Below are 18,980 nucleotides of genomic sequence, written 5' to 3' on the forward strand. Positions count from 1 at the left end.
AGCCATAATTATGTTTTCTAGAATGTTCTAAACAAAACCCATGTCAATAATTTCATGGAATTCTTATTGGATGGTACTTTGTGTATGTATGTAGGCAAAACTCTAGGTGAACTAAAGTTCTGGGGTACTAGATGAGCACGCTCTGCTACTTGAGAGTTCAAAAATTTGCAAATCCATTTCTATTCTAAATGCTGTTATAATTCCCTGATCTGCAAAATCTGAAAATATGACTTTGCTAGACTTCTTAGCAAGTGAGACGGGTAGATAACAAAAGTGATAATGTAAGTGGAGGACTCATATTCAAAGTATTTCATAATCAGTACAGCTTGAGGTCTAGCCCGTTTATAACCAGTAAGACCGTAACAGTGAATGCCAGCCCTGTCACGTCTCATTTTCCAATAACAAAAGATTCCTGACTGAAAACAGAGTACAAATACTTGAAGGTACGATAATGTTGATATTTACTGCTTTGAGTCCAATAATCTTACTAACACCTAAGGATATTTCAGTTCATTGAGAAAATGGATTTTGGGGGAGGGGAATAAATTACCCACATTCTAACCTAATGTTCAAAGAATGCTGTTGGGAAAATCAAATTTGTTTAGAGATACTTTTCTAAAAAAATTGTGTTTGCATTTCAATCTGAAAATTTTTTAAAGCATTCAATGAACACTATTATTTTTGCTTAAAGTAACCCATAACTGTGGGTCACAGCTCCAATTCTCTCTGTGATAAAAATGAAAACAACAGAAATGACTACACAAAGCTAAAGTGAGCTTCTTGCTTTTGAAACTAAAGAAAAAGTATTACATTCTTCATTTGAATGAACAATGTTGTCTTATTTTGTTTTTTCAGTTTCATGTATATCTAATAGAGGTCTCTGCAATTTTTTCACATTAACCAGGTGTATTTTCCCTTTTCTGAACTACATTCTTGAGTGTTTTAGATTTCAGTTTAGAGTGGTAGTATAGTAAAAGGAGGCACCATGAACCTAGTGACTGGAATGGATCGCATCTCTTTATTTTAACAATGAAGGTTTTTTCTTGCATACAAGTTAACAGTTTAAAGAAGATGGAAGGCTTTACTGTCACTATTTTTGCTTTTATTCCATACAAGAATAAAAAGCATAACAAGAAAAGGTAGATATTACAATAAAATTTCATTGCCTATATAGGTCTTTGTGTTGCTCAAATGAAAGAAGCTCCTTATTTTCCTTATCACCTCCACAATCCAACCACCTCAATTTCATCTTCTCCAAGTTCCCAGTGCATCGCTACACGTTTATTAGAAATTGTAACAAAAGTCAATGAAATAATGTTAGGGGTCAGCCTGAGGTTGAGTGCCAGGCCATTCAACTGACCAAGAAGCTTCCAGTAAGAATGAAAAACATACAGCAAAACAATCATAGGTCAAATTGTGTTCTGTACGATCGCTGCTTTCCCTTTGTAGGAAAAGCTGCCTCTCTTGATTGGGTAAAACACATCCTATGTAGAGAATCTTGTAATTTTATGAAAGCAAATGGCATTCACACATGTACACAATAACTTTAACTGTTAAGTGTTTCTATTAAAAAGTTCCTTTCTTTAAAAAACATAAGATATACACAGTCACAACAGATATTTAAGATGGACAGAAAATGGGAAGTTATCTAAGAAAAAATATCTTACAATTTGGTAAATTCAAGATGCTTGATGTAGTCCATACCGAAATGACATTTCATATTAACTCTTAATTCTAAGAGCAGGTCTCATGTTATGGACTAGAAGTAACATTAGAAGTAAAAAAAATAATAATAAAAGAGTTTCCCTCTCAGTTCCTCCTTGCATCTGGAATTTTGCACTCTCTTATAGGTAGTGTATATTGGTAATCTTCAAAATCTCCAGTCTCTGCAAATGCTCTCTATTTTGCAAAGAGATGTCGGTGTGCTTTCAGTGTGTCAACAGTGCACAGGCTAAATACATCTAAGACAGACAGCACAGTTGCCCATAACATTCCCCTGTCCTCAACTCCTATATGCTAGCACAGGACACATTTATTTGAAGTAATACAAAAAAAAAAAAAAATCTACTGCAACAGTTTATTTAGATTGGTGGTAGATTTGGGTCTCTTCTAAGAGCGTACTTTATAGCATTACTTTTATGGTGCAATTTCCAATATTGGACCAGTGTCATTCTTTGTTTGCATGTTTCGAGGAAATGAAAAATAACATCTCAAATAATGCTACATTCTTTCCTGTTCTTGCAGTACCTGAAATATGTGTATTCATGTACACAGACATATAACTTGCACATATATGTACATATACACACATATGTGTGCATGTGTATGTCTTTCTATATAAAAGCCTTCAATGTTTTCTGGAGATGTTCATGTAAACAAGGTTTAGCCTGGGAGAACTAAAACATTAGCCAGCTGTATATTAATTTGTCACCACTCACAGTCACCCACAAAACAATGATTCCAGAAGAATCAGGATCTGAAGAAGTACATTTTTACAAAGGTGACAGGGATAGGAGAAAAGATCAGAACATGAACTTGAACTGGGTTGGCAGCGAAGCTGGTCATCCTGGTCCACTGAAGGGAGGAGACCAGTGAACAAGTGGAATGGCCCCATTTAAAAGTAAAGGTAGGTGGGTAGGGGCATGAAAGGTAATCCATGCCGTCATAAAAATCCTGTTTATCTTGCCCTATGGCTCTCATCAGGGCAGACCACCCCCTAGGGAGTATTTTGAGAGGGGTTCAGGTGTGTCATGATTTCTGGAGGGGGAGAGCTCTGTTGACTTCGGGTGAGGAGAGGGGGCTGGCCACTTAATGAAAAAATTTTCCAAATGTCCCATACAGCACACAATGCCCCACTAAACTAAACCTATAATGAATATTAACCTGTAGAATACGGTACATAATCATAAGTAAGCATTTAATAGGAATCTCTACCAGTAAGGTTGCTGTGGTGAATAATTCAATCATTTTGTGTAGTCTGTCTCCTAACTCTAAAATCAATAGACTACAATATCACTGGAAAATAAACTTAAAAAGCAATATCAGTGCTCAATCAATAATTTTCATTTTGGAAATATTTTATCTGTTATTACTGATGGTATGGTGAGTCACTGGCAGAGTCCCTTAAGTACGGTTCACATTAGTACCAACATGAAAATGTTCCGTGAAATAGTTTTGGAATTCGGTGGAAGTAGATTAATAGCATATACTCTCTCATTTACAAAATATCATACTTCCACATTTTCTCCAACAGTCTATAACTTGAGTTGGCACATTTCCCCTATGATTGTCATTATTTCTTTCTGTTATATACCAATAAGTCTAGTTTGTAATTATCCTAACACTACTTTTAGTCTACTCTTGTTCTTTTATGTGCCTGTACTTCTTGCATGAAATGTCTTCTGATTTTATGTCTTAAATCTAAATTTATTCATTATATATACATGCACATTTCTGACTTCTTTAACATGTGTTCCAGTGACGTAATCTCCAAACAGTAGTGCAGGAAAATCACATGTTATTACAAATTACTTTTATTTGATCGCTCCTTTTCCTTATCGATACACTCAGTAACTATATTATGGATGGATTATATTTCAGGATACTAAGAGGGTAACAAAAATATTTGTTATTAAAAAAGAGGGCAGGGCTAAGGACAACAGTTTGGCCCATGACAAATATTCAGTGAATGAAAGAATGCAGAAGAATCACAAGCTTCTGCAGTTACCTCCGTACCACTTCATTCAGTGACTGTCTTGTACAGTTGATATTGCGATGGCTAGAAAGGGTTAACTCCCTTATCTAACTGCCCAACTTGCAGCGAGGGGGCTGGATAGAGTCGGGAAATCAGGTTTCTAGTTTCTGCTCTGCCACTGACGGCCACTGTGACCTTTAACAGCTCGCTGTGATCACTGAGGCCCCCATTTCCTTAACTGTGAAATGAGGGAATTGGAATAAATTACTTTTAAGGTCTTTTCCAGCTCCACAAAAAAATGCATAATTTTGACTCGAAGACTTAGGCACTGATGGGAAGAAACTGATCCTTTTAATAAATGTATATAAAATATATCCTGTGGGTCTCAACTCTTCCAACAATATTTCTTTTTAAAATACATGGTTTTATCATCTTTAAAAAATGCCATACCCTATAAACACACACACCCCCCTCCCAAATATGTCCTTAAGAAAGACATACCTATATACTTGAAGTAGCAGGCACATTTATTATGAGAACACAGCTCCCATTCCAAAAGCAACATCTATCTTCTTATTACCATTTTGCTCACTGCTGTAGAAGTCACAGTTTTACCTTTTACTTTGAATTCTTGAATAAAAATGACTTTACCTGCTTTTCCAGTCATATATTTTTGGCAGCTATACCCTTCTCCACAGAGGTTTCCTAAATTCTTTCTAATAGTTTACGGAACTAACAATTCAACAAAATCTATACACAACTGAATGCTGACTATAAACAAGGTGTTAATAGCAAGTGCTACAGTGTGAATCAACTTCTTGTTCAAGTAGCTGTTTCATCCACAACCAATTTTACCCTGAAGCTTTTGAAAAACACAATAGAAATCTGTTAAATTGGCAGTGTTGCTGAACTTCAACTATTTTATCTAACCAGTTCCACAGTAACAATGGATACTTGAGAGCTTCTCTTTGATGAAATGTGCTTTGCTTTGGAGCCTAGGTGCGGAGATCAAATGGACCAAATCCCTTATTCTGATGGCATCTTGCTGATTCCTCTTTTGGAAAGTACACACATACGGCTTATGAACGTCACCTTGACACCTACACATTTGTGCGCTTTAGGAAGCCCTCACACTTAACAATTCAGTTTAGCAAGATTTATAACGTAGATCTTTGTATCTGGTTTTCAGCAGCATCTCACTGTCATGTTTCAAAAAACATTAATCACCTGTTACATGTAAACTGAGACTGAATTTCTCATATTTGGATTGAAGGACTTTAATCGTTTTCCCAGGGACATGTCTAATTCTTAATACAGAATCATTAAATAGAGATACAATTACGTTCTGATTATCTTTCTGTGAGTTCCGTACGATCTGCTACACAGTTGTCATGTCGGGTGTGCTGACTTCTGTCACCCAGCTCTGCTCTGGCCAGGCTGCCCACCTTCTCCACCTCCCCATAAATTGGTTTTGGTGTTTGACGTATGTAAGCTCATTTAAAAATTAACCTAAACACAACAAAATAATTAAAAAGGCAATTTGCCCACAATAACAATGAAAATCTTCTTTAAACCAAACATGTAATACATTCCAAAAACAAACACAAATGACGTTTTAAATAACCATGATTTGGGGTTATCTTAGCCTCTATTCTTCTTATTAACATGAGTAATTCAGAGAGCTTACTACACATGGTGACATTCTCTCCCCTCAATAATTCATTTTTATTATACAGAAAAATAAGATGCAACACATCTTCATATATATCCAAAGATTTGAATTAGGCCATATTTTTAAAGACAACTTTACTTTCAAAATTTACTATAAGTTTGGCTTCATTCTTTTCAATGCTATCCTGATAGTAAGAGGAATCTTATGCTTCGAAGACAAGGGTAGTATGGAGCAGTGTAGCAGATAAGAAGGTGGAAGATCGAGATTTTTTTTTGGTTCTTGATATTCTTCAAATACATAGCAATTACTCACAGAGTATAAGCAAGATTGCCAATATCTTTCTCCTCAAAATTATGAATGTGCTTTGGGACATTACGTCCAGATTTGAGTAAAAAGAACTTCCCAACATTCTGGCTGCAATGAAGAAACAACATATTTATTATGCAATGTAATTCTGAGTAATAAAAATATCCTAACATTGCAGTTTAAGCAAACATTCCTAAATGGGAAAGCGTTCCAAGATGGGGGTTAGGGTGGGACTGAAAACCTCAAATCTTGCTTAAATGATGACTTGGACCAAATGAAGGGTGTGAATCTGTCTGCTGATTGCATACAAACTTCCCCAGATTCCCAAACACAGATACAAAGAATTCTATATAGACATTTTATTCATATCCTACATAAAATATCCTGTTATTCATACCCAATATTTGTATGTGAAACAATGTGTATGTCTTAGGTCTTCTTAATTTGGGTTTGGAATATTAAATCGACCTCCTATTCTGCAAATTTTTCCTGGGAAGATGTTACATTCTTTTGGAAACGACACTAATTTTCTGGAGTTACGGGGCTGTTTAATGCACTGCTTGAGAGCACCAAATGCTACCCTCGTGGCCAGAAAGAAAGGGAAAGAATGTCCTCAGGAGGAGACCACGGCAGCACTAATTCTCAGCTGTTTTCTGGTAACAAAAAGGTGGAGGAATGAAAGCAATCAGAGTTCACCAGAGTATACACCAGTCTTGGCCAAAGGCTTTATAACTTCTTTAGACTTTTCCTTTCATTGAAAGTAAAAAGAGAGGAGCTTCGAGTGTAATAACCCAAATGCAACAGTTGCTGAACCTAGATCAACATCAGATACTGTTAGAGCTTTTGGGATATTCATGGAAATTCATGAAATGAGGAGGTATGTTTTGATACCTGTGAAAATAAAACAGTGCACTTTAAGTGAGTGGGAGAGAACAGATGGTTGGTAATGATTTAAAACATTGATGTTTTTGGACTGTCACCAAGCCTCTGTATTAAAAAATATGGTGTTTAGTTAGTACAAACTATCATCTATATGCAAGGTGCTCATTATCTGGAAGATGCTACTGCAGTCAAGGAGCTAAAAACTATATGAGGAAAGAGGAAAACTCTCATTTTCTCAAGACGTTCAATATGTGTTATTTTTATTGACTATATTCAATCATAATGTTATCTGTGTGATCAGAGGATTTTAATTTTCCCCCAATAACTAGTCAATTCTAAGTGTCTAGCTATAGTATTCTTTTTTAATGCATCGAGTAGAATTGTACTTTTGCTCTGTATTATCTGATTCACTGAAGCCCTTAAAATCCCCCTGAGCAATAATAATAAAATCTGTTAGACCAGGGTACCCTTGCCCATGAAAAACAGTAACATTCTCCTTATCCTCAGTTGGTAGCTAGGCATATGGTGTTATGATTATGTGCTGGAATTGGCAGGTGCCAGGCTACTGAATCAGGAACACATAAATACTAAATGGAGTCACACTGTATTTTGGTGTGTATATATGAGTCTAAAAGAAGCCCATGTCCTTGAAAACCAATGGAATAGTGACCGTACAGGTAAAATTATAGAAAGGGAGATTAATGAAATGTTTGAGGTTAAAGTGAAGATTAATCAATATTGGTAAACAATACTCTAAAAATTGCAAAAAAAAAAAAAAAGAGTGTTTTGATTTGGTTCTGAGAACATGAAGAAAAAAGTCACACAAACACACACTCCATATTATTTACTTGCCATCCCTTTCAAAACCCGGGGAACTGTTCAGGAACAGTTTGCTTGTGGGAGGGAGTTGGGGGTGGACCTGTCAGGAGAAGAGGGAGGTGGAGCGACAGCACCTGTGAACTTAGTTGGGAATAATTCCTGACAGGCATCAACCATAACATCTCAGCCTTCTTACTGAAACGGGCTGATAGACAAGATGTTCAAATGGGGCAGAAGAGGGAGCAGGTAACCATGTGAAAGTCAAGACAGCAGCAACAAAACCACCACGCAGTTCCTGCCCTACTCATATCAGGAGTCGAGCCTCCTCCCCATTTCATCCCTCACGGCCCCTCTGCCGGGGCCACACAGAACCTGGGCTCCGAATCTCCTCATTTCCCTCCCAGGTTGAAAAGAGCTTTAGCAAGGTGTCGGAGTTTGGGACCCATGCAAAAAAAGCAGAAATGCTCATCTTTCGGCCAAACATGCTGGAGGACCGGATAAACCGGCATCAGAAACTCAAGACTGGTCCTTCTGGTGTCCGCTTTCTAACCTGTGCGTGCCCGAGTGGAGACTGGCACCAGAATCCCGGAGTCCGGGGTGCCCCGCCGGCGCCCAGGAATCCAGCACGGAAAGCTAACCAGGGCGGGCACTGCGTCCTCCTCCTCCGTCCCTCTCGAAGGCTTCGTACCGCCTCCACCTCTGGGACACCCCTCACCCCAAGGCGTCTACTAAAGTGAATGGAAGTGAAGTGGGTTCTAACACTGGCGGCGGGGTAAGGGATGGGGAGGGATGGTGCTGGATGAAAAGGAACAGAGCGGTAAAGAACGCAGCCTCCCGCCGTCTACAGAGGCGAAGTACCTGGAAAAGTGAGGATCCACTTCCCCGCCCACCCAGACCCGGCTCCCATCGTGGGTGCCGCGCGGCGCCCCGCAATCTCGGCCCCACGGATCTCGAACCCACACACCCTCCTCCAAACACGCCCCAAGCCAAGTGCGGTTACCTCGCGAGGACGGAGGGGAGCGGAGGCGAGCGAGCGCCGCAGGTCCTGCTTTTCCAGGAGCGGGGCTTCTGCAGGAAACTTCCCCGCGCTCCGGAGCAAACTCTCGTGGAGTCCTTCGGCCGCCGGCTGGGAAGGAGCGCGGCGCGGCGCGCGCGGAGCAGGGGCTGCGCGGAGCTCGGCTCTCGCCTCGCGCGTCGGCCCGGCGGGGGCTGCGGCGCCGCCTCGGCTCTGTCGGTTCCCGCGCGCCCGCCCGCTCCCGCCGTCACCTCGGCTGCCACCGCCACCGCCGCGCCCCGCCCGCCCCCGCAGCTCCGCCTCCCGGTCTTTATCTCCCCAGCCTCCCGCCCGCTGGCTCGCCGCGCTGCCTTCTTTTTCTCCGCCTTTGTCGTTCGCTTTCCCTCTTACTTTCTGGTCTTACCTCTGCCGGCGACTCGGGCGAGTCCCAAGGCTCCGGTGCCACCCCACTCCTGGTCAAGGAAGTAATTCTCTTCCCCGCTCGTTTCCTAAGACATCTTCCCCTTTTCGCCGCTGCCCTGGCTCAGATTCTGTTCCTAGGTGTTCTAGAAGAATGTGAAGGACAAATCAATAGGTTAGTAGTTTATCGTGAACATTGACTCCCAAATCTTAGACTTTGTTTCGCTTTACAGATTTTTTACATATATTGATTATAAACCTCAGTGAGAGTGCTGTATGCAATAGGTGCCGTGAGCTCGGACCAAAGTGGCTGTTTGCAATAGTGGAGACCTCACAGTTGTCTAAGGCCTCGCATATCAAAATATAACAAGCTGGAGTTGGAAGTTTGCAAAGGGCTTTGCAAAGACCAAGATTAGGATAAAAGACATATTTTTTCATCGTTAAAAGAAACAGTTCATTGAGATTTAAAAATTAGTTCCAAGCATTATGCTAGCAACAACTTGACGAAAGTAGGACAAAAAAATTAACCCAGCCCTTGGTTGTTTAACTTGCACTCAGTTTCTATGAATTAACAAAGAAAAACTTTTTTCTTTAACTAGTTGAGTGGTTGAGCCTACCTCATTTCCACATTAGAATGTTTTTTTTTTTTTTTCAAACAGCTGTTATCAACTTTCTATATTTTCAGTAGGTCTTATTTTTCCAAATGTTTAGGAATAACATATCCGGTGGTAGTGTACTTCGGTTCAGTGTAGAAATTATAGGAATTGCTTGCCTGATTCTGGTTTCTTGTAAACAGGACCTGTTATACGAGTTGTATTTTTAATTTGTATGCCTGCTGTTTACTTTTACATTTACCTCAGTGTCCTCTCGGCTGTGAAGGTCTTCATTCATCACCAGAATGAACTTCTTTTCCTGCAGTTGGACTTAAAAAAAAAAAAAATGTCCCCAAGCTGTATTTAACTGGCAGGCAATTGATAGTGCTTGTGGACTGAATTAACAAATTTAACTTAGTCTTTTGGTTTGGTCCCATGAGTGTCATTCCATGTTCTATGAACTCTTGGCGTTGTGACCCCCTATTACACCAGGGTAGTAAAGACATCCCAGCCCCACTCAGAAAATCTGTACTGTCATTCTTGGCTGCTGCAAGTCACACAAGGTTTGTGGTCTGTGATTTCTCATTTGTAAAATAAAGGAGTTGAGCAAGATTATCATTAAGCTACACTTTCTAAATTCTTCAAGTTTTTGTAGCTAATGAGGGAAACTGGTCATGATCAGGTCAACTTCTGATCAAATCTGTTTGATAGATGTTGCTCCTAGGCATTGCCGATCTATTCTGAGATTTTCCAGGCTTTAGAATTTATTTCATTCATCTATCATAGCAAACCTCTGTCCAAAGCCATTAAAATATTTTTAATGACTCCAGAAATTGAATGTTGTTGCTATCCGATGTTGCTGAATAAAAGGCAAAAAAATCACCTAAGAATGCATACCATGCATCAGTATAAGGACACATCTTCTCATTGCATTTGACTGGGAGTTATATGGTTAAGTGAAAATAGTGCCTTTTTAAATATTGTAGTTAAACTAATTTAATTTTTACATGGTGAATTGTTTCTGAAACATTGGTTCACAGCATGTTTTTAAACTCTCCAGTCTATTAATTTTGTTTAGTTCTTTGAATTTTTAAAAATGTTTAACTATTGACTGTTTCTTGGGCAAGTATGAAGCTTATGGATCATTGATCCTTTAATGTGTAGGTTTGTAACAATTACAGTCATAAAAGAGGTTTCTGCATCAAATCTCAAGGTACATTTGGTAGCAAGAGTACCTTTGTGGAAGGAGGACTTCATCATGACAGTGCAGATAACATCAGGGTAAGCATGAGAGATTCAGGCAAACTTGACTTTGAAAATGTAACTAATAGTATAAAGAATGAGCCCAGTGAGCTGTTCACATTTTATGAAAAATTTAGGTAAGGAATACAGGTGCAGAGGGGTCACAAAAGATTAAGGAAGGATATTTTCCTAGTATCTGTATGTACAAACAAAGCTCCTTTAAAATGTGAGTACAGCAGTTTTATGGGATTACTCTTGCTATTTTTGGGTTTGTGCTTTTCTTTAGCAGTGCAGTCCTCGATGATGACTCGGCTTAATGAATGGCCAAAATAATAATTCAGCAGGAATGTATTAAGCACAATGTACATGGCCACATGGGGGTTGCAAATATCTCTAAACCATCCTATTTATAGCTCTAACTGTTTTGTTGAGAAAAAGTAAAGATGTATTTACCTGGAAAGAAATAATTTTACAGGGGTCCATAGATGATAGTCCAATAGCTGAAATGGTTTCCCCTTAACTTCTCTTTCTCTTTTTCTGTGGGACAGGAGTAAAGCAAGAAAAATAATGAAAGAACATGATTTATGTTGATTCGCAAGCAAGAGAACAAACACAACCAGGATGGAAGAAGGGCAGAACTCCCATAATAGATGATAGAAGCCAGTTCATCCAGACTTTTTTGAGGAGAAAAGAATAATATATACAATTCTTAAGGAAAAAGAGGTTTAAAATGGATTTTTAAAAGCTTAAGCTAGTGAGATGAAATGGAGAGACTACCGGAGAACTGGATTTGGTTCCATGAAGTTGGGCAAGTCTTCTCTCCCTACGCTCAGTTTTATCATCCGTAGTGCATGAGATCATTGAACTGGATGGGTCCTAAGGACCCTTCTGCCTTCAGAACTTCCATGATGTCTGGTCAAGATTATTTATTTCAATTAAGCTATTTGGATGATTATTCAACTACATGTCAAATTATCTGTATTGTGACATCCGCAGTGAATTCTACGGAGAAAATAAAAGGCTGGTGTAGCATTTCCCCAGAAGAAATTCAAAACAAAAATAAGAGCAGACTAGAGTAATGTGGTACTGCTTATCTGAAGTTGATGCAGAATGCGGTATTGTGCAAAGTAGAGCTTCCGCTCTGAAATTTAAGAAGAAAACTCTTTATCATTTTAATATCCAGAATAAATAGGGGCAGAGCATTAAAACTCTACAGTGTAGGAGGAGCTTTGATGCATAATCATTTATCTCCTGCTACCCTAAACACAGTGTAGCAAATTTTGCAATTTGAGGTAGACCGACATTATTGTATTACAGAGAATAAAGAAAAGATACTTGGTTCTGTGAGCTCTGTCATCAACACATTTTTTTAGGGGAGAAATTATTTCTTAAAATTTCAGAGAAACATTAAGGACCAGATGTATATAACTAAAACACAATTAAGTATTCAAAAGAATATTTTTAAAAAGGGAATGCAAAGGAATACTTATGCAGTGCCTGCATAAAGTAGTGATTGAAGTTCAGATAAACTAGAACAGTCAGCACCTAATAGTCTTGGTAAATAAAGCCGGTCAATAGATATACATTGATTGGTTGATTGAATAAGAAGGGCTTGCAGTTATTTCAGGAATATCAAAGTCACTTGGGAAGTTGTGTATGTAATTTCTTAAACTAAGCAAGTATGATTTTCTTATAAAAAATAATAAAAGATAAAACCTTTCCAAATAGCCACTTTTAATTTCTAAGCAATGGAACTTTATAAAAATTTTATAACATAGTGTTTATATGTAGATATTTCTAAATCGGAAATATATACCATGTGGAAATATGTTTTTCTGTAATTATATTCTACATATTTGATTTTTTTTGATAGGTGATAGAATGGAGAAAATTGTATGTGAAGATTTTACAAAAAACATGCAATACTTTCTTCTAAACTAACATTTTGACACATACATTTTTATTTCCCAAAGTGGGTTTAGTTTTTTATATGGGTGGTCAAAATATTGGTAGATGACTTTAAGACCTTAAGTCAAAATTTAAAAAAAAATGTGATAATGTGATGGCCTGAATTAATGAGAGACCTTTAATACTGTAAGTTTCAACAGTCTGGGGATGAAATATGAAGCCTTCCTTGTCAAATATTTTACTAATTAATTCACCAAGCAAGCCTGTCTAGTCAGTTTTGGCACTCTGTGTTGGAGCTTTGGATACAAAAATTAATAAGCTGATAACTAATGAATTTAAATCACATATTATGAATTTAGAAATATAAGCCTACAAAAAAGAAAGAGAATGGTTTGCTGGGAGTAAAAGAAAAAGAAAAATCAAAATAACTTTCTATTCAATGTCTGTGTATGGGCGAGTGTGTGTGTCTGTCATTGAAAGAAAGCAAGTAAGCTCAGGAGAGATTTGATAAAGCAAAGAGGGTATGTCAATCATGTACCCTGAGATCATAGATGGTATTTGAGGGCAGAGAGTAATTCTAGATCCACCCCTCCCATGCAGTGAAGTAGTTCCTTGTCCAGCGCTGTGGGTATTTGTGATGTATGGTTCACCTCTCCAAATCTTATAACATTGCAGTTCTGGAGGACACAGACCACAGTGATCACCCTCGCCTTTTTGAGGACTTGTTGCTGACCGTTTATTCAAAATGAAATGTATTGTTAGCAGCAGAATTTGTCTAAATAAAAGTAAATTAACACTTTTTGAAAACTAATATGGAAGGTGAAAAATTAATGTATCTCGATACTGCTTTCCACAGTGGCTGCACCAGTCTGCACTCCCATTAACAGTGCACAAGTGTTCCCCTTTCTCCACATTCTCGCTAACACTTGTTTGTTCATTTATTGATTGCCATTCTGACAGATGTGATATCTCATTGTGGTTTTAATTTGCGTTTCTCTGATGATTAGTGACATTGAGCATCTTTTCATGTCTGTTGGCCATCCGTATGTCCTCTTTGGAGAAGCATCTATTTAGGTCCTTTGCCCATCTTTTAATTGGATTGTTTGGTTTTTTGGTGTTGAGCTTTATAAATTTTGGATATTAAGTGCTTATCAGATGTATTGGTGAATATGTTCTCTCATTCCATGGGTTGTCTTTTTATTTTGTTGATGGTTTCCTTTGCTGTACAAAAACTTTTTGCACTGTTGGTGGGAATGCAGACTGGTGCAGCCGCTGTAGAAAGCAGTATGGAGATACCTCAAAAAGTTAAAAATGGATCTGCCTTTTGACCCAGCTATCCCACTTCTGAGAACATATATGAAAAAACCCAAAACACTAACTTGAAAGTACACAAGCACCGCTATGTTCATTGCAACATTATTTACAATCTCTAAGATATGGAAGCAGCCCAAGTAGATAAAATATTCCTATGGGATATTTACAGAATGGGATACTACTTGGCCATAAAAAAGAAGAAAAATTTTAGCCTTTGCAACAGCATGGATGGACCTAGGGAACATTATGCTAAGTGAAATAAGCCAGTCTGAGAAAGACAAATACCATATGACTTTACTTAACAAACTGAACTAAAAAGCAAAATAGAGACAAGCTCATAGATAGAGAGCAGGGTGACGGCTATTGGGGCAGATGGAAGTTCGGGGGTAGAGGGATTGAGCAAAAACGGAAAAGTGCTCATGGACATGGACGAGAGTGAGGTGATTGCAGGGGGAAGAGATATAAGTTGGTTAAATGGGAAAGGAAAAACATAAAAATTAATAAAAGAAAAATTAATGTAAAATTCAAGAAATCTTATATTTGGTATTTGGTAGCTTCATAAAATTTAGTATATAATAACAGTAATGCATTACAAATATTATTTTTTAAAGTAGATATTCAAAATAGCTAAAAACAAACCAGTTCAGCTCACTACCATGAAACTCACATCATTTAGTTACTTACTTACTTACTTCTGAATCTATGTCAGCACACAGTTATTCTAAACACTACTTAGATATTTGTTCTATTTTGGAGTCTTTTTTTCCCTTGCATTAAAAAAATGAGTTAAAAAATTCTCTCTCCTTAGAAAAGAGGAAAAGAAAGAAGTTAGTATCTGCTAGATATTTACCTTCTTGCACTGGTGGTTGTGAGAATTAATGACAGCAGGAGTTGAAACTTGAAAAAAATACCTTAAAGGGAAAAATATACTATTTCTTATAATTGTTAAAGTATCTTGAAACTTAGATGCTAAACAAGTCATGGATACAATTTTTAACATACGGTAACATTCAAGAATAAACGTTTCAGGGAAGAATGTGTCTTTATACATATTTAAGTTCATGGAGAATCATAAAGTTAAACATTTAATTGTTGGGATATTAAAAATACCCCCATGATATCACTATTATCTCAAAATATCTTAGTGCCTCATAGTCCCTCTCTTTGGGTTTATGCTCACTGTTCTAGCCACTGTGCTTAGCACTTTAATTCTTAATTTCAAACTACCAATATTATGTTGAAAAATTCTCCATGCAGAATGTAAATCTGTAGCATAGTTATTGGTTCAACGTTATTTGTCAATGTTGAGTGACCACTGTAGATCCTTTCACAACATCATTACTGATACATCTTTTATGCTTTATTTTTCATTTTCATTGGAGAGACTATTTAATGAATCTGCACATAGATGTTCAATCTGCATTTTTTAGACACATTCGACTGCACTTCATGAAGTACTAAATCACTTATACATTATGCAAATGTCCTGAAACTATAGAACTCTCCCGTTTTTCCTTTTTCAACCATGAGTAAAAGCAAAGCAGTAAAATGTCAGTATATTATCTTTTGAACACTATCTGTTCTTCTGGGTTGGACGTGCCAACATCTACCCAAAGGAGCTTGCCCATGGCTGTTGTCAAGCTGACTGGAGAGTTTCATAGGAGAGAAAAGTGAAATCCATTTCAATGTGATGAAGAAGCACGAAGTAGAGCAAAGGCTTAATAAGGAATGTGGAAACAAATATGTTGCAATTTGACGGCTTTATTGTAAGTGTGGTAAATGACAGGAAATAAAGCGTAAAAATGGAATGTTCAATAGACACTCCCTAGTTATAAACAAACTTTTAAATTACTCTTTGGATTAAATGCAATTAAATGGTTTTACATTTAACCATAATGAATTATCATAGGCGGTGAACACATTTATGGCTATAGCTTGTAGGCTGAACAGAGGGTAGCAAAGAATACCTTACAAGCAAGAAATAAGCATCAATTTAAGGAGGAAATAAAAAGTCTAGAGTTTGTTTTTCCTTCCTACTTTGCTTGAATATTTAGAAAGCGTGTCTGTTGATGGAAAGAACTAGTAAATATTTATAGATTTTAGGTAGCCTGTCACATTAACAGATTAAACTGGCCTCTTTTAAACATTTGTTTTAAAATTGAAATTGTACCTGCATAAGAAAAATGATTTTCCTCAAAGCGTCTCTTTCCTGCCGTATATTTCTTGTATGCGGGAAAATAAAATAGAGGACTGAATAGGATGTGGCAGAATCATTTATGACTTTTATCCACTGTATAAATATAAGGAGTTGCTAGGAACATAAAGTAATAAAAACAGAACTACAAAATCAACAGAATTATAGGTATGCAGGCATGGTATTACTATCTCCAATTTACAGATAAAAGTGTTGAGGGTAAGCAAATTCTAGGAATATTTTTCTCAGTTGTTCTTTCATAATCTCAGAGAACTATGGAAAATGGAAAGAGAATTGATAGGATCAGTCATATCAAGTGCTTAGTATACTGTCTGGCATACTGTAGGCAAGTGTAATTTATTTATTGATGGCATCAAATGAAACTTAAAATAAGATCATTAAAAAAGACCAAAAACCTAGCATGTCTAAAATGTAAAAGAATAAAAAAATATTTTCAAGAAAATAGGCTAGGAGTGAAAGCATCAAGGATTATATAATATTACATTTGTGTATTTATCAAATATTTATTGAGCATTTCCCACATCCAGAGTTGCCTCTAGAGTTTGACATACAAACAAGAAAAACAAGATGTCTGCCTTCTTGATATTTGTAGTTAGGAGGAAAAGAACACTAAACAAGTATACAAACTAAATACACATGATAAGTAAAGACTAAAAGTTTCAGTAAAGGAAATAACCAGGGTTATATAATAGTTAATAAGGGAAAGAGTTACTGAGATAGAGGTTCAGGAAGGAAGGCGATGTTTGAGTTGAGTCTTTAAAGATGAGAAGAAATAAACTAAATCAAAAGCCTAGGGAATAGCATGTGCAAAGGCCCTGAGATGAGAAAGAGTTTGGTGTATTTAGGGACTAGAAAGGAAGCCAAGTGAACTGTGGCAAGGTGAGACCTCATGAACTGAGGCTAATGAAGTAGGAGGGACCAGTTCATGGAGGGCTTGTGGGACATGATAAGGCATTCACACTTTCTTTTATGTGCACTGGAAAGCCAATGAAGAGTTTTCAAGAGAAGTAGTCACATTTATATTTATTGATGGTGAGTGCAAATAACCAATACTTTGAATTAAAATAGAGGTTGTATTATCATTTCATGATTTGGAACATCTTTTAAATAAGAATAATTTCTCCTTCAAGAATATTCTCTCTGTGAGCCTCCTTCCAGGTGTGTGGAAATGATTAGTTTATTAATCGTAACGTGGGGACCCCCTATGTCGGCATCACACACTATAAATATATATATGGCAAGTCAATTATTTTTTGTTTCAAGCTTACATCTTTAACAAATATCATAACTCACCCTGTAGATGTATGATTAAATTTAGGATCAGTCCTAAAATAATTTCTGGAGAGATTTTGTGTGTGATTATGAACAAGTCTTTCATTTGGCTGAAGTGATCTGAGGGGGGAAAAATTTCTTCTGGTCTCTTTCAGCTTTTATCATTGGCATTCCCACTAAAATTGTCCACCTCTTTGAACTTTTCCACCTTGAAACAACAGCAACTCAGAGATTTGCTTGCTTTTAGTATTTGTTGAGAAATGTACCCAGCTGGAGCCGCACACCCACGAACTGGATCCCACAGACTCTCTGATGACAGGAAACAGCAGGCCCCCGCTCACTGCCTGAAGAATGCTGGCTGTGTTCCTGGTATTTGAGATCCATTTTCACTATTTTGCTGTTGTTTTAATCATGTTATAAAATTGTGGGCTGTCCAAAACCCTTAGAGGTGACATAATTCACAGGAGAAAATGCATCCTAGAGTTATGTAGGAAATTTGTCAGCTTAAAATTGCAAGAGTTGTAATAGAAGGTAATTTAGTTAGAGCTGCCATAATAAAGTACCACCAACTGGATGGCTTAAACAATAAATATTTATTTTTCCACAATTCCAGGGGCTAGGAATCCAAGATCAGGGTGTTGGCAGGGTTGATTTCTTATGAGGGCTCTGTCTTCTTGGCTTGTAGCTGGCCATCTTCTCACTGTTTTCATATTGTTTTCCCATGTATCTATCTGTGTCCTCATCTCTTCTTCTTAAAAGATGCCAGTCGTACTAGATGAAAGTGCATCCTAATGACCACATTTTAATTAAACTACTTTCTTAAAAGTGCTATGCAGGCCCTGGGGGTTAGGGCTTCAGCATATGAATTTGGTAGTGAACACAGTGCAGCCCATATCAGGGTGTAAGTAAATAATCTGAAAGTTAAAGGGAAAGATATTCAAAATTTTGTTTGTACAGACTGAAACTCACTGAGCCCCACACAACCTTAAACCTCACAATTTTAATGCAATCTAGACTTAGAATCCCAGAATCTACTTCCTTTGAACTATCTTACTCAACATCTCTAGTTTCTTGTACTAGTTTAAATAAAATTTTCAATACCTAAAGACTTTCTCCCCCACCCCCCAAAATAGCAATCCTTTCAAGGAATCTGACTTTAAGAATAATATAATTTCATTACCATGTGGTGTTTAGATCAGGAATGAGATTAGAAATATGGTAGAAAAGTATACGAGTCATAGTAATTTTAACTTTTTCATTGAAGAGCAGCTTATTTTGATTTTTTTGAAACTCACTAATTACAAGACTGTTTCCATGTAGTTTTACGGGATGTTTCTTTCCATTTACTCAGAATTTTGCCCACACACAACAGTTCACTGTCTTGGTGCATTGCTTAAACATTATTATTTGTCAGCTCTTGAAATCCAGCATCACTGCGGTAGATATTTTCAGTTTGCCCCTTTACATCCAAATGCCCCCTTCCTCATTCTGCTCAGCTGGAGTGTAGACTGTATAGCCAGCACCTGCAGATTTCCCTGTCTTCTGGGTTCCATCTGGATTCTACCAAGGGGCTGCTGGCCTATGAAGTGAGAGAACAAGAGGAAAGAGGGAAAATCCTTATTTGTTTGGCTCCCTCTTTTCCAGATTTT

At 37.4% G+C, this 18,980-nt stretch overlaps 1 protein-coding gene across 2 annotated transcripts in view; it reads right to left on the reverse strand.

The window, feature by feature from the left end:
- The window catches only part of CHST9 (carbohydrate sulfotransferase 9), a 232,973-nt gene extending 224,330 nt beyond the window's left edge, over positions 1–8,643 (reverse strand). For both annotated transcript variants that reach the window (XM_054583487.1, XM_054583486.1), the window contains exon 1: positions 8,374–8,643. The gene's annotated coding sequence lies outside the window, so the exon portion shown is untranslated. The remainder of the gene's footprint in view (positions 1–8,373) is intronic.
- Positions 8,644–18,980: the final 10,337 nt, after the last annotated feature.

The sequence above is a fragment of the Pteronotus mesoamericanus genome, unplaced genomic scaffold, assembly GCF_021234165.1.
Source record: "Pteronotus mesoamericanus isolate MK-2021 breed Mesoamerican mustached bat unplaced genomic scaffold, CSHL_Meso_final contig_74, whole genome shotgun sequence".
NCBI classification, from domain to species: Eukaryota; Metazoa; Chordata; class Mammalia; order Chiroptera; family Mormoopidae; genus Pteronotus; species Pteronotus mesoamericanus.